The sequence below is a fragment of the Rhinolophus sinicus genome, chromosome 2, assembly GCF_057876585.1.
Source record: "Rhinolophus sinicus isolate RSI-liver-muscle chromosome 2, RSI-T2T, whole genome shotgun sequence".
Taxonomy (NCBI): Eukaryota; Metazoa; Chordata; class Mammalia; order Chiroptera; family Rhinolophidae; genus Rhinolophus; species Rhinolophus sinicus.
In genome coordinates, this window is record NC_142502.1 from 152,686,720 (window position 1) to 152,702,401 (window position 15,682).

Consider the following 15,682-nt stretch of genomic DNA (forward strand, 5'->3'; position numbering starts at 1 on the left):
ACTTTGTTCATTTTTCCAGGGTTGTTGCCTTTTTCTTCTTGATTTGCATTTCCTTCTATTTTGGGATACTCATTCTTTCTTGGTTGAAAACATGAACTGCAAATATGTTGATGTGGCTGTCAATGTTGGAGTGGTAACAACTGAGGTTGGATTTAGAGTTGGAGATGGAGAGGGAGAGTTAGCTTTCCACGTGGCTTTGGTTTTGGCTCTTCAGGTGCATGCAAAAGCTTTCTTCATTTCGTCCAGCCTAACTTCCTACAGTGCTGCAGTGAGATTGGGGGTCGAAGCTCCTAAGAAAGGGTTACTCATTTTGTTTTCTTCTCTGTGCACACCTCATAGGAAGGGGTGGTTATTAAGGAAGGGTTGGGATCCCAATGATCAGAGGCCTGTGTTTCTCGCTGATTCCTGCACATTCAAATCACCTGGGGAGCTTCTAAAAATAATGTGAGTAACCTGGCCTTACCCCAGAACAATTAAATCAGAATTTCTGAGGATGGATTCCAGGCATCAATATTTTAAAACTCTCCAGGTGATTCTGATGTGCACCCAGGGTGCCGAACCACTGCTTTAGACAAACACCCTTCTTAATCACGTCCCATGATTATTTCCAACACTTTGAACTTTAAGACAAGACACCTGAGGATCAAGAATTATTAATTAGTGGGGTGGCCAGTTAGCTCAGTTGGTTAGAGCGTGGTGCTAATAACACCAAGGTTTCAACCCCAGCATGGGCCACTGTGAGCTACACCTTCCTTTAAAAAAAAAAAAAAAAAGATTAATTAGCTATGGGGGAGTTTAAACTTTCTTTATGAAGATATGAAATAACAATCAACACATGTATTTTTTAAAAGGCCAAGAACTAATTCCTATGTGGTACAACAAAGCTTTCAAATCACATGCAACGTTAAGGTCAGTTAGCTAGGAAGTTCTATATTCCCACTTTTCACCTCCTCCATGATTGGATCTTTGTTTTGGTCTCCTTGGAAGACAAAATTGCTCCGTCCGTAACATTTTTGTAGGTGGAAGGATCCCTGGAGCTGAAGCCTTCCTTTTACTGAGAGTTGCAATGGTGATCCTGGAGGATTTACAGTATTTTTCTGTCCCGATTACTCCCTTCTCTCTTTTCCAGTTAATCCCCAATTCCCCTCTACCCCCACCCCCCAAACTCCCCCCCCCCACTTCCCCCACCCCAACTCAGAATCTTCTCTGCTATGTTTGGCTGCATCTTAGTTCCACAAGGGACCCCTTTGGCACTGACCATCCCAGGTCCCATTCTCCAGGGTACCTGTGAGCTTCCCTTGACTTCAAAGCCTCCTTGGCGGTGGGGCCACAGTCTCCTGCACACATCATGGGAGGACAGAACTTCTTGGAAGATGCTAGGTTTCAGCAGACAAAGTGTTTCCAGATTTGTCTTTTAGGCTGTTGTATTCATCTCTCCATGGAAGAGGAACAAGATTTCCCTTTTGCACTGGCAGACTGTTCAGATGCAATCTCGGGGAAACTTGGGGTATATGAATGGAAGCTAACTGGACAATTTTCAAAAGGACATGTGACTAAACTCTTGAAAGGAAATGTCTGCTGACAGTAATTGCTAGTTGCTCTCCATCTCTATTTAACGTTTAGAAACTCACTGATCAATTATGTAAGGCCTGAAATTTCACACTGTCCCCTCTACCCATCCTTCCCAGGTCTACACTGACTTATGGTTCATTCTTTACCATTCCCACCAAACAACGTTAATTAAAAAATTCAATGACAGCTATGCTATTTAGCTTCTTTCCATGCTGAGGCCATGAGTCTTTTCCTTTATCTTGTGTTCCACCTCATCTCTTAATTTTTCCTTTTCTTGAAAAATGTTGTTTATCTCATGCTACTTGTTTGCTTTAAGATTTGGGTTTTTTTAAAAACCTTTTTTTAGTACTCCCTTCAGAAGGCTTACCCCACACTGTAAACAGCAGTGTTCCCTCAGAAGGCTGGATCTGGAAGGGAACAAGAGTATTCACTTTTCTTTATAAAACCTTCTTTCCTTTCTTAAAATGGGCACATATTACCTTAGCAATTAAAAATATTAACAATACAGTCACAAGTAAATCATTAAAAAGTGTAGCAACCCCCAAATATGTACATTTTGTGATAAGTGTACATACATATGTATGTATAAATACGTTTGTGTTTATAAAGTACTTAGGACACTGCCCAGCACATAGGAAGGCCAGCATATAGTAAATAAACAAAAAGACATATGTGTGCCATCATTCAATAAAAACAAAGGATTTGCATTAAACCTGTAAGTGGACGAAAATTCTGAGTAAAGTGTGAAAATACCGGGCTTAGCCCAGTATGAAACATATTGCACTGCTGATGGATAACTTCTGTTTTCTTTGTTCTCATTTGAGAAACTGGAATGAGTTAAAGTCAGGAGCATGCTGAGGTTTAACTCATTCCATGGTTCCAGAGTGACACAAGGCATGATTTAAAGCCAGACAGCCTGGCCAGCTTTTAGTTCTTAGTGGAAGTTGTCTGTCTGTGATTGATTGCATAGGACCAGGGGTTCTGAACACCTATTGGGACTGACCCAGGGCTGAATGCAGCCAGGCAGATGGTTTGCTGCATTCCCATAATTTTTCTGGTTCCAGTCAAAGCCCTTGGAGTTGAGTAACTGTGGGATTGATCTGGGACTCCTTGGCTGGTCCTGGACCTAGCACCCACTCCTATGGCCCCCAGTCATCTGGGCTATTTCTAGGCCAGATCAGGGCACCCTGAAGCTTGAGGCTGACAGTAGGCTCTGGGCCCTGCCCAGCGCTTTGGTCACCTATACAACTGGAGTTGGGCTGTAAGCTAAACACCACTGAGGGTGGGAGGCAAGGTTAATGAAGAGCAGTCCCAGCTGGGGTGGCCTGAGACGGACTCCTACACAGACTCCTGCCCAGCAGGGAGGCCGGGCTGGGCCAGCTCTAACCTCAGTTTTCAGTGGGTTCTGCCAACCCTGGGTCAGCTTTGGTTTGGGCCCAGTTGAGTTGGTGTCAATGCTGCTCTTCCAACTTAGTTTTCCTTGAAGGCAATCAAAACTTGGAGAGAATATTTGCAATATATTTTTTGCACGTATAGCTGATCTTAGTACTTTGTAGCTGCATTTCTTTTATTAGAAATTTGTTTTTTCTGAATCATAAATCAACAAAAAAAAAAACTTATCAAGTGGTTACATTAGTGGTTGGAAATGGTACTCATGCTGAATAAAAAAGAAAAGAAAACAGTATAGCTTGCTTTCATTGGAACGGGAAATTCCACAGGGACTTGTGAAAAAGTACAAGGGTTTCTTATGTGTTCTTAGGCACTAATTCAAAGAATTCAATTGTTCATGGATCAATAATGCTACAACTATTATAACTTCTGAGAGAATTCATCCTGCTGGGGTATCTCTAAGTTTAAGGGAGAATATTTTTGTGAGGCTTAATTTAATGGGGGAGAACTAAGTGTGGATTCACAATTGCTCAGGGAGGGGTAGTTCACGAACTTCCCTAATGACGCCATTTAGAGAGAGGAGCCAAGCCCAGCCCCTGGGACTACACACGCATGTCCTTCCGGCTATTCTAGCTGCAGAGAGAAGTCCAGGAGCACCTCCTGTCCTGAGTCAACTGGTCAGGGCGGGGACTAGTCAGAAATATAAAGTGAAAGTACCAGGAGAAGCTCTTGCCATCCATGTCTCAGGCGTAAATTCTTACTTGGTTTGTTTAGCCTTCTTTAGCCCCCTAAATTGCTGCCCTGTGAGGACCTGGCTTTCCCAAAGAGATAGGAGTTTATTATAATGACTGTACAACAAAATCGGCCATACTGGAAATTAGCTGTATGCACATTTAATATTAATATATAAGATATCGAAACATTTGAGTTTCATTCTCATTTCATTTCAGGGCTCCAAAGACATATCCTGGCCCAAATATTGATTGTAACATTAAGACATGGCCTGAGTACTTCTCTTTTTTATTAAGAACAGATGTGCTCATAGTAGTTGAAGAGTGATTTCTCTTACAAGCTGTGTTCACCTGATAGTATAGCAGAGATTCAACATGTCTGTTAAATAAATGAGCAAAGAATGAAGGATAGATTCACTTCTATTTCGAAGCATTTATCGAGTACCTTGTATGTCCAGGAAGAACGGATGCAAACAGCTGCCCCCAAATCTGGCCAGTCATAACCTTACACTTGGTGTGTCATTCAAACAAGATGTGATTCCCCCTTGGCCCCCTGCCTTATCAGCTATTCTGTGAGTACAACTTTAGGGTGAATTTCTGCATATTACACAATGAAGTCATATCTGTATCAGGGTTTCTCAACCTGGGCACTATTGGCATTTTGGATCAGATAATTCTTTGTTGTGGGAACTGTCCTGTACACTGTGGAATATTTAGCAGCCTCCCTGGCCTGTATCCACAAGATGCAGTAGGACCTCCCCCACAAGTCACAACAACCAAAAATGTTTCTAGACATTGCCATGTCCTCTGGGGGGAAAATCACCCTGAGTTGAAAACCGTGAATCTATATAAGAGAGTAATATATGGTTATAACATGTGGAGCAATACTAACATTACAAAAAAACAAACAAACAACCTCCAATAACCCCCTTTTTTTCCTGTTCAGTGAAGGTCTCCTGTAGGATTGTGTTCCAAGGAACACACATTGAGTGCACTTTTCTCTGATAAACAGGGCTTTTGTTTATGGGAACAATACGTGTTGTTTTAGGGCAGAGATTCATCGTTATAAAACTTATAAAAATAATAATTGGTTTCTTTTGAAACAGAATAATAGAACAATGGAGACCCAAATCGTCATAATGCTCACTCTGATGAACTCTAACATTATAAAAGAAATATGAATAAGCACTCAAGGTAAATGACACAAGAAGATAAAAATGGATAACCCCAAATGTCTCCCTCCTTCTGTGCCAGTCCCCCTTTCTCTCCCCAAGGCTAACTACTTTCAACATTTTTCACTTAAGAAAAACAAGTTTACAGTAAGGAAAGTTTAAGCTCTTCTTTGGGAGAATTGGAATAGACATAGGTGTGAACTTGGGCTGGAAACACGGTGGTGACTTAAAAAGCTAATGCCAATTTTGAACAAATCAGAAAGGACGACCTGGGCTTTGCTTTCAGTAAAAGAGCTTGAGACTATTCATTACTTATCTACTCTTCCTAGGAAGGGATAGTCTTTTTCCCATGGTGCCGTGGCTGCATATTTTGGAAATTTATCTGTTCTTAGCTTAAATCTGATAGAGTTTTCACTCATAGAGCAAGCTTGCTGAGACCGGTTTTTTGGCAGAGAGTTCTGTCCCCATCTTTGTTAAGGCTGACCTGTTGTGGTGGTGCCAGGGACTCATTTACTGCCTTTTTCCCTTAGCACACAGGGCACCCACTCTTTCCCTGCATTATCGAGTTGTTCTGTAGTGAACAATTCGGCCTTTGTCATGCTGCTGAGGTTCCCGGCCAGGCCCTGTGAATGGATGCAGGTTTGTAGCAAAATGGTCATCCATTGGTACAGTAGTTACTGTCCTCTCCTTAAAAGGTGCCAGTGGATTTCAGCAGCTTCCTTTAATGAGTTGGCTCCTCAGAAAAGTCCTGAATTTGTTTGATGTCCTGAAGCACTTGCAGCTCTTTATCTGAAAATGTAGACATTATGAATTCTCTGAGCATGCTTTTCATCCAGTGAATGAATCTCTTTCTGTGTCTTAGCCATTAATACCCTAAAGTTCAGATGCTAATAAAAAGGGGCATTTGTATGAGGAGAAAATATTTCAGGACAACAGAGTGTTTTGATTATTTGTGGACTTTCATGACGTTTCCCCTTCTCAACATACTACCATTTGTTCATTCACTTATTCATGCAGCCACAGACATTAATTAAACAACAACTGTATGCAGAAGACTTTGTTGTGTGCTATGTGGAATACAGGGGTCATGGGGAAGAAGCAGATCAAATTGGTTAAAAGCTCAAATTTGGGGATCAGAACACTTGTCAGCTTTGCCTCCTCTGGGCTATGTGTGCTTGAGCAAGTCACTCTCTCAGTCTCAGATTCCACATCTGAAAAAATGAGAAAAATAATAGAATTGATTTTGTAAGGTTATTGTGAGAATTAACTGAGATATTATTGCAAAACACATAGTGCCAAGCAGCTTCTGAGCACTCATTTGACGTTTACTTAAAAAAGAAAGCAACCTGTAGGCTAGATTGGGGGAAAAAAAGACATTTATGTAAATAATTGTATCTTATATGGTAAAGAATAATAACATGCCATGAGAAGTAGAAGGAGGGTAAGTAGCACTAGCTCTTGTAACAAGCCCCAAGCGTGGAGTTGAACACAATAGGGATGGCTTCCTAGGGTGCCGTTGGACATCTGAGTGACGCAGGGATCCCAGCTCCTTCCATCTGTGGCCTTCAAGAGCTTCAAGATCATTCACTTCAAGGTATATGAGGAGGGGAAAAAAGAGTAGATGTGAAATAGTGCTTGGGATGTTTTGTAGCTAAGGCCGTATATTAGTTCTCTATTGTTCTGTAACTGATTGCCCAAACTTAGCAGCCTGCTTCAAATAACTCAGTTTCTGCAGGTCAGGAATTCTAGAACAGCTTACCTGGGTAGTTCTAGCTTTGGGTCTCTCATGAGGCTGCAATCAAGATTTGGCTGGATTGCAGGTATCTGAAGACTTGAATGAGGTTGGAGGATCCTCTTTCCAGACAGCTTATTCACATGGCTTTGGGCAGAGAGTCTCAGATTTTTTGCTGGCTGTTGGCTGACGGCCTCAGCTCCTTGCCAGTGGACCTTTCCATTGGGCTGTTGAGTGTCCCCACAGTATGGCAACTGGCTGCCCCAGAGCCAGTGGTCAGACAGAGAGGAAGAGCAAGGAGGAAGCTCTAGTGCCTGTTATGATCTAGTCTCAGAAGTCACATGCTGCCACTCCCTCTATAGTCGTTCATTAAAAGAAAAATCCCAGTGTCCAATCCTCACTCAAGGGGAGAGGAATTAAGCTCTAATTCTTGAAAGGAAGAGTATTGAAGAATTTGTGGACGAAATATATATTGAACACAGTGCTCCTGAAACCCTTGGAATTTCCTAAGAAATAAGCAGATAAAGGTAAAGGGAATGAATGTCTTTCGTTATTTATAAGAAGCCCCTATCAACTACAGCTGAGTTTATTTTCGTGAGGTAACTTTTGGAAAGCCCCTCACGATGGGAGGCTGGTTGCCAAGGGGAACCAATCATATGATTAAAGGGCTGGAACTTTCAGCCTCATTCCTTGCAGCCTCCAGTGAGGGAAGAAGGGGGCTAGAGGTTGAGCTAATCACCAATCATGCCTGCATGATGAAGCCTCCTTAAAAATCCCAAAGGGATGGCGTTCAGAGAGCTTCCTGGTTAATGAACACATCCATATACTAGGAGGGCAGTATACCCAAACTTCATGGGGACAGGAGTTCTTGTGCTTCGGACCTTTCTGACCTTGCCCTATGAATTTTCATCTGGCTGTTCATCTATAACCTTTGTTATATCTTTTATGATATAATGACCTGGTAAATGTAATTTACCAGTAATTTAACTGGAGTTCCACCAGCCATTCTAGCAAATTATTGAACCCAAGGAAGGGGTCATGAGAATCCCAATTTATAACCAGTCAGAAGTGTGGCTGACAATCTGGGATGTGTAATTGGCATCTGAAATGAGGGGGCAGTCTTGTGGAATAGAGCCCTTAACTTGGCTCTAAATTAAGGGATCTGAACGCTGACTCCAGGTAGAGAGTGTCAGAATTGAATCCAATTGCAAGATGCCCAACTAGTGTTAGAGAATTAATTGGTCACTGTGGGAAAAACCCATACATCTGGTCACAGAAGTAAGTAAACAAGTAGAGGAAAATAAAGAGTTTTCCTCTCACAGATTCTAATTCCTTCTTTGCTCTTCACTAGCTGTGTACTTTTGGGCAATTTACTTAGGCTCTCTCAGTCTCAGTTTCCTCATCTGTACGATGGGAACAGTAATATTCGTTTTACTAGGTGTTTGGGGGATTTGAGAAAACATGCATAAAATACTTAGGGCAGTAAATGGTAGCTCCAGTGATCGGTGGAAGCTCTTCATGGTGAATGAAGAAACAGGCTTAGAGAGTTTTAACACCTTGCTCAGAATTATATAGGGAGTTAGTTAGGAACTGGATTAGAACCTCACATTAAAACCAGCATGAACAAAGGCGTAGAGGTCAGAAATAACACGTAGGTTTGGAACAGAGGTGGCAGAGGAAGATTTGGGCAGAGAGGGGTGGGGCAACATCAGCCCTGGAAAGCAGGAGAGGAGTTTGAGCTTGACCTAATAAAGAGGGTAGGATCCTAAATTCTAGGGCAGGGTAGATGTTTTATGCAAACATATTCTGAGATTCAGTTACAAACAGATGAATGATATAATTAGTACAGTAGACTTTGAATCAGGACTAGGAATATAGTCTTTCAGCCACCAAGCTCAGTGGAGAAAGATCTACTAAAAAGCACCCAGAGGCTTTTCATAATTCTCAACCTGTAGTCAGGGAAACAAGGAGACTAAAAAAGATATCACCAAAGAAACACTGTTTTGACAATATCTATAAAAGGAAAGGGGGGAACCAGCTACGTTTTCTGTGCCCATGTTCCCATGGCAGCATGTGTCTATATGGGTGATTATACCTGTACGGCACCAGTGTAATTGTGTGTGTGTGCACGCACAGGTGTACACATGCACACCCGTGCACTCGCAGGTGTGCAGGACCCATACCCAGTTCATGTGGTATTGCAGTTGGGAGAGAGTGTATAAGCACATGATCCCCCTATTAGTATCCCACAGGTGGATGAGAAATTCCCAGCTTTGTTTTTCTTCTGAAAACTCCCCAATTTATACTCAAGCCCAAACTTCTTTTCTGAGCTCCAAGCCTAAATCCGAACTGCTTAGCAGACATTATCTCAAACTTCACATCCAAATCCAAAATCATGATTAAGAACACTTTCCTTCTTAAACTGTTTTTAATCTAATCTTCAGCGTCGTAGTAAATGACACCACATCCATCCAGGTATTCAATCTAAAAATCTGGACATCATTTTTGTTCCTCCTTCTGCCTCACCAAGTCTTGTTGTTTTAATATGCCCAATGGAAGCAGCAGTCTTTTTATAACCCAATCTCAGAAGTGACATACCATCACTTCTGCGGTGTTGTTTTCATTGGAAGTAAGTCATTAAATCCAGACCACACTCAAGGAAAGGGGATTCCATGTTTGGGGACCATCTTAGAGGGAGGTACAACACCCTTTTCAATGTTAGGGCAGGCTTGGCGTGATTGCTCTGATCCCCCTGCCGTGCTCAAAGCTTGCCAAGAGTTCTCTCCTTCCGTTGCCACATGGCCTAGTGGAAGCAGTTGTCAGTGTTTCTTTTGGATTCCAGTTCTTGGCTTAGGGCCTAGCAATGACCTGCTGAATTGAATTGAGTTGAATTGTATGTCTCTAAGCCATGGCCAAAATATATAAACAGTGCTGATGGTTGGGACTAAACTGAGTTGCTTTTTGAGATTTCAGCTCTTGAGGCAAATGAGCTGTGGAGTACCATCTCAGAGGTCCTTTTGGGTCAATTGTAGAAAGTATCAGCTGGAACCTGGGATCTTGAATACATGCAAATGGAAGGTGCTGTGGGGTAAACTGTGTTGTCATAGAAAGAACTGAGGACATAGGGTCAAATTGACTTGCTTTGGAAGCCCGACTTAGTACTAATTCAGCACAGGGCCTTTTGGCAATTTGTCTCATCAATATATTATTGTTGAGACTCATCACTTAAAGAAAATAATAAAATCTATCTTTAGTCGTGTTGTGAGAATCAAAGGAGGCATCTTAAACAGAAGTACCTGGCATACAGGAGTCACACAACACATTTATTTCCCTTTTCTCTCTTCTAAGTAAGAGATTCTCAAACTTTAGAGCACAAAAGAGTCACCTGGGAGATGCAGCCCTGCCTCATCCCCAAGAATCTGCTCCAATAGCCTGCAAATTCAGCCCAGGAATCTGCATATTTAATGAGGACCACCTGTGATCCGATGAGGCGATCATACAGCCACACATTGGAAAACACTATCCTAGAGGGATTAGGAACTAAAGAAAAAAATAGAAATCAAAGGATAAGATTTCAAATGAATACCAGGGGTCCTTTCCTGGCTATTTGATTTTCCAAGTGAATGAGGAGGGGTAGTAAGGAGCAGCCAGATCACTTCCAGAGATGTCAGTCCCCATGGTCCGAGGCCAATAAACCACATTTATAGCAAAAGTCTAGTAGTTAAGTTGAATCAATGTAATCTTGTGTAAGGCTAGATGAGGAAACTGCAGGCCACAGTTCTGCTTTGCCCAAATCCATAGTTGTTCATTCACTTGTTGCTTCTTAGATTCATTTATTCATTCATGAATTGAATTTTCTGTTAGGTGAAGTTACATAAAAATACAGTAATGTTCTCTGCCCTCAAAAACATGTTAAACATGACTATTTGAATCTGTACAAAGGACAACAGTACAGAATGAGAGGAAAGGACAAATTGAGCAGTAGAGGTAAGTTCTGTAGTTGAAGGAATTCAGGAGATGTGGGTCCGTAAAGGTTTCCTGCAGCCTTTGGGACACTGGGCTGGGACTTGAAAAGGGGGTTTGATTTGAACACACAGAGCGAAGAGAGGGCATTCCAACTCCATCAATGAATACTTCCTTTTTATTTGTTTTGTGAACTGTTATATCCTTTAGTCTGTTTTTAGATGTGTTACTAAGTTTTGTTGTTGTTCAAACCAGTACCTTGCACTTTATTTTTAATTATAATATGCTCCATTTCCTGGGAAAGTGAGGCATTCCTGTATTTCCTGTATTTCTTCTCTAGACAATTTTTTGTTAATTTCACCTGTGTATTTTCCCAAATACATTTTAAAACGGAGTTCTAATGTTCTAAAAACAAAAGCCAGTCACATGCATAAAGCATGTGATTTGATTAAGTAATTAAGGAAGAATGCAAATTGCTGCAATACATAGTTTTCCTGTTTCAAACTTTAAAAATGCCTTCTAGGTTTGCTTAGGTGCAGGTGTAGCACCCCGGATAAGCTTGTGTGGTCTCAAAACTGTGTGAGGCTGAGATTTTTCCCAAGAAGGAGCAGTGCTGGCTATCCAACCTTGGTGACTCAGAGGGGTATTATCGCCACAAAACCAGGGCAGGTCTATCTCTAGAAACTTCTACCCCACAATGGCAACTCTAGTTGGCAGGATTAAACTACAGACCGTTGCCAGGCACCAGAATGATAAAGTCAGTGTTTCTCCCAGACTGATTTCTAAATCAGGTAAAAAGGAAAGGAGAGACAGGTTCAGCCTGCTGAGTTCTGATGCTGCCCAGATCTGCAGGTCTCTTTAAATAGCTCCAGTGAATTACCTAGGGTTCTGTGGAGATGCTTGTCAAAGAGAAAAGGCGCTAACATGTATTAAGCTCCTGTTATGTGCCGAGTGTTTTTACGTATGTAATCTTTAAACCTCACACCTGCTGTGTGTTTAAGTATATTCTCTGCCTGTTTTATCTCTTTCTTTTTACAATAACCCCCTAGGTAATATAGTATATAATGTATAATATAAAACATATTATTAAATTAATAATTAAGAGCCAAAGATTAATTAGATTGCATGCTGACACAGAGCCTTTCCTTATCTACTACACTGTCCAGCACCCACACCAAGCCCAACGAGGCGTGAATACAGACATACACACATCAATGTACAGACACCCCCTGTCTACATGCAAACAGACATATGTATTTTCCAAAACATGAGGAGATCTGGGTTTCCACTGGAAATGGAAGTATGACTGATGGAAAGGAAAAAGAATATCTGTAACATCTTGCAGTGTGGTCATCTCAGGGGAGTGCTGGAGTCGGCTTGTGTTGGCTTGCAGGAGCCAGTTGTTCAATTTTCAGGAATTTTGTGAGCCAGTTGTTAAACCCAGCCATTATTAGAAATTAAATTACATAAACTTATGATTAAATAAATGATATTAAAAAGAAATGTCAAATATACAACTCATCATTTTCTAATTATTTTACTACACTTTTCTATTACCTCTGCTCTTAAAGTAGAAATACTGTGTAATGGTATGCTATTGCGTGTACCTCTTCCCAACAGACATTCAGTGACCTTTTATTTTGTATCTTGAAATTAGCCAGAGGAGTTGTAGCTACACTATAGAAATTGGTAAATATTACAAGCCAGGGCATAGTTTCTCCAGGAGAGCTGTTTTTTCAAATCATGAAAGACTTTTTTTTTTTTTTTTTCGGTTTTGAAAAGATGTTTTTTTAATGGCGATAAATTCACCATTTTAACTATTTTAAAGTTTATAATTCTATGACTTCCAGTACATTCAGAAAGTTGTACAACCATCACTACTATCTAATTTCAGAACATTTTCGTCACCGCAAAAGAAACCCCATACCCATTAGCAGTCATTCCCCATTTCTCCCTTCTCCAGTCCCTCCCTATCAACCACTAATCTGCTTTCTGTCTCTATAGATTTACCTATTCTGAACATCTCATATAAATGGACTAATATATGTGGCCTTTGGTATCTGGTTTATTTCATTTAGCATAATGTTTTCAACTTCTGTATTGCAGTATGTATCAGTATTTCATTCCTTATTTAAAAAATTAAATTTATTAGGGTGACAATGGTTAGTAAAATTATATAGGTTTCAAGTGTACAATTCTAAAATACATCATCTATGTATTACATTGTGTGCTCACCACCCAGTTCCATCACCATATGTTTGACCCCCCTTTCCATTCTTCTCCCACCCCCCTCCCCGTTTACCCTCTGGTAACCACTAAACTGTTGTTTGTGTCTATGAGTTTTTGTTTCTTTGTCTCGTTCCTTTGTTGCTTTCAGTTTTATATCCCACATATGAGTGAAGTCATATGGTTCTCGATTTTTTTGTCTGATTTATTTTGCTTAGCATGATAATCTCAAGATCCATCTATGTTGTCGTAAATGGCAGTATTTCATCTTTTCTTATGGCAGAATAGTATTCCAGTGTATATATACCACATCTTCTTTATCCAGTCATCTACTGAAGGACACTTTGGTTGTTTTCATGTCTTGGCCACTATAAATAAAGCTGCAATGTATAATCAGAGTACATACATATTTACAGATAAATGTTTTCAGATTTTTGGAGTAGATACCCAGGAGAAGGATTGCTGGGTCGTATGGTAATTTTATTCTTAATTTTTTGAGGAACTCCATACTGTTTTCCATAGTGGCTGCACCAATTTACAGCCACTACAGTGAATGAGGGTTCCTTTTTCTCCACAGCCTCTCCAACACTTCTTTGTTGATGATAGCCATTCTAACAGGTGTGAAGTGATATCTCATTGTGGTTTTGATTTGCATTTCCCTAATAGCTAGTGAAGTCAATCATTTTTTTATATATCTTTTGGCCGTTTGTATATCTTCTTGGAAGAAGTGTCTGTTCAGGTCTTCTGCCCATTTTTTTAATTGGATTGTTTGTCTTTTTGTTGTTGAGTCGTATGAGTTCTTGATATATTTTGGATGTTAGCCTCTTGTTGGAGGCATTGTTTGTAAATATCATCTCCCATTCGGTTGGTTTCCTCTCATAAAAGCTATTTTTAATACAATAGAAAGTTGTAGAACTATGCCAACATAAGGTTGATTTAGAGATATTTTCAAATCATTTTGTCACATACACATTTCTAAGTTAATAGGTACCGATCCCATCTTCAGATCTACTGAATCAAAATATCTGTGAGAGGTGTTCAGGAATCTGTATTTTATAAGCTCCCCAACTAATGTTTATACACAGTAGTGTTGAGAATCATTGATTTAGGTAACAGTAGTAACTGATTACAGCACTAACTGATTATTGGGCTAACACAAGTGTTGAATTATCAAAACGGACTTACGTGAGGCAGAGATCTTACCCAGTATCACCTTTACTAAATTATTACAAGGATACAGGCATTCAGAAAACTTAGAGCAGAGAGAGGTCTGGAATTTTGAGGACAGTTCCCCAGGTTCTTTCCCACTTTGGACATGACCGTCTGGTCCTGAATAAATGAGGCCTCTAACTGAGGTCCAGGGGGTTGCTCACATAGTGGGAGCGTTTCAACTAAAAAATATCCAGGAGAGCTGGTTTTCAAACATGTATCAACATACCACTGGGCAGTATCCATACAGGTGTAGTCCTGAATTCCCTATATAAGGAAATTCATAGTTCACAAGGACCAGTGGATATCTTCTGTCAATCCAAGAGTGCTATCCACTCAACAGAGACTTGGCCAGGAGAGTAAAAGTTAGGAAAACAGAATGTCTGCTGGGACATGGCTGAGGTGAGTAGGCAAGGCTGTTTACATCAGAAAGGCACTGTTCATTCTCAAAACTGTGGCACACAGGCTTGTGTGAACTTGAGAGTGATCCTGTAAGGCATGTCTTTTCCCTGAAGGAAGACCAAGCCTAATGTTTTGTGCTTGTAGTGCCCAGCTGACAGAAGCCCTGGAGTGGCTAATGTTTTCTTCCATAATACTTGTGCTTCCTGGGCCTCAGTGCTAATGCGCCCCCCCCCCATCCCCCACCACAATGGCCACCTGGCTGGTGAGGTGTGTGAACACACATTCACAGCAAGTCATGATGCATGGTGTTTGGCTGGCTTTCCTTAACTCTCACTCTGTGTGACTCACTCCTGATTTGGGCACTGCCAGCCCATCACCCCAGTAAGTGTACACTGATTTATTCTGCATGACTGTCACCAAAGGTCAGATTTGCCTCCACGGGAATATGGCTTCTGAAAATGAGTAAGACAGAATAATTGGGAGAAGGGTCAGGAACCAAACTCAAAATCATATATTTCTATTCCAATGTCACGAGAAGGGGCTATAAAGTGAACTTGAGATTTGAAGGTAAATATGATCTTTTAGGGATCCTTAAAGCTTGGTGGGTTGACGCTCCTAACAGTAATATAGTTAAAATTTCTTTCGATATTATTTCTCTTCTTCAATAGATTTTGTTAAAAATTTAGAATGCAATTCATGTCACTGTAAAAAAAATTTATCCAGTATTCAAGAGTATAAAGCAAAAAAGGGAGTTGCCTCTTTATACCTGCTTTCTGCAATTAATCACACTGTGGTGTGCATCCTTCCAGAAAACACGCACTCACACACGCGTGCCCACACACACAGCCACATGATTTGAAAATATTTAGGTATAAAATTGGATCGTGCTATCTATACAAATAATTTTGTGACTTGCTCTGTTCACAATATGTCTTGGAGAAGATCTAGCCCAGTATACTTTGAATGTATAATAGAGAATTCCGTTGTGCAGATGTACCATAATGTATTTAAAGAGCTCCCTACTGAAGAACACTGAACTTTTCTGCAATTATTTGCAATTAAAATAATATAGTAGATAAGCATCCATATATAATACGCTCTCATATATAGTTATTTCTGATAGGACAGTTATCAAGGAATAAAATTATAGGGTAAAAATGCATGTGCATTTACAATTTTGATAACTTTGGTCAAATTGCCTTTAAAAGAGTTGTACCTATTTATGCTCCCACAACATTATAGTAAAGTACCTATTTCTCCCCTCCTCCTCACCAACATTTTATATG

General features: G+C 40.5%; 1 long non-coding RNA gene across 2 annotated transcripts in view; it reads left to right on the forward strand.

The window, feature by feature from the left end:
• The window catches only part of LOC109439275 (uncharacterized), a 159,511-nt gene that overhangs the window by 58,400 nt on the left and 85,429 nt on the right, over positions 1-15,682 (forward strand). The window lies entirely within an intron of this gene.